Source organism: Tiliqua scincoides, chromosome 1 (genome assembly GCF_035046505.1).
Source record: "Tiliqua scincoides isolate rTilSci1 chromosome 1, rTilSci1.hap2, whole genome shotgun sequence".
In the NCBI taxonomy this organism is placed as follows: domain Eukaryota; kingdom Metazoa; phylum Chordata; class Lepidosauria; order Squamata; family Scincidae; genus Tiliqua; species Tiliqua scincoides.
Window position 1 is genome coordinate 117647474 of NC_089821.1, and position 944 is coordinate 117648417.

Sequence of the window (944 nt, forward strand, 5' to 3'; positions counted from 1 at the left end):
GTATGTAAATATTCTTCTTCATGATGATGATGATGAAAGGATGGGTGGACATGTGCGCTGGCGCATGAGATGAAGTGCCTCATTTTGTCCATTTATACCAGATCATAGGATTACTTCGCACTTCTCTCCATAATGGTGCTGGTGTAGGATGTACTGGCTGTCCCGTGTGATAATTGGACTCTCCTAGCACTGCCCTTTCAGCAGTGTTGCTTCTGCTGAGATTCTGGGAGGGAGAGACGGAAGGAAGCTTCAGAAGTCCAGGAGTGCTGTGAAGGCGCACACCAAGCAAGGTGAGAGAGGGAGACACTGCTGAGGTGCTGGGGAGCCCAATTATCACATGGGCCACACTTTTAGCACTGCCACTTCTGCCAAGGCATCACTTTGCAGCACGCCTGACCTACAAAGTGATGGCAGAATGGATGGCAACCTTCAGTCTCGAAAGACTATGGTATAAGCCTACAACACCCGGTATTCCCAGGTGGTCTCCCATCCAAGTACTAACCAGGCCTGACCCTGCTTAGCTTCCAAGATCAGATGAGATTGGGCATGAGCAGGGAAACAGTTGCTGCCATGATGGCAGAATAAACATGGCTGAAAGGTCCGCCCACAATTAGGCTCTCCCATATCTTGAAAATATAATCAAATTGGCATATTTCCTCTTCAGTCATTTGCAGCTAATGAATTCCTATGTGTGAAGTACTTACTTCTGGCCATCATCTGCTTAATGATGTCACTTCCTGCTTAATGATGTCCATTCCAGCCATCAGCAGGCACGATGAATGCTGTTTGGTCTGCTGTATGACATGAATTTGGCACCCTGTTTTAGGCAGATGTTGCTGGTGTGGAATGGGACCCAGCAATGCAGAATGAGAGTCCATGATGCAATTGTAATGTACGATTTAGCCCTTTTGCAGGAGCAAACATTACATTGGGTGTATCCCCTA

The 944-nt window shown here is 47.2% G+C and overlaps 1 pseudogene; it reads right to left on the bottom strand.

The window, feature by feature from the left end:
* Positions 1–453: 453 nt before the first annotated feature.
* LOC136637268 (5S ribosomal RNA) lies at positions 454–570 on the bottom strand (annotated as a pseudogene).
* Positions 571–944: the final 374 nt, after the last annotated feature.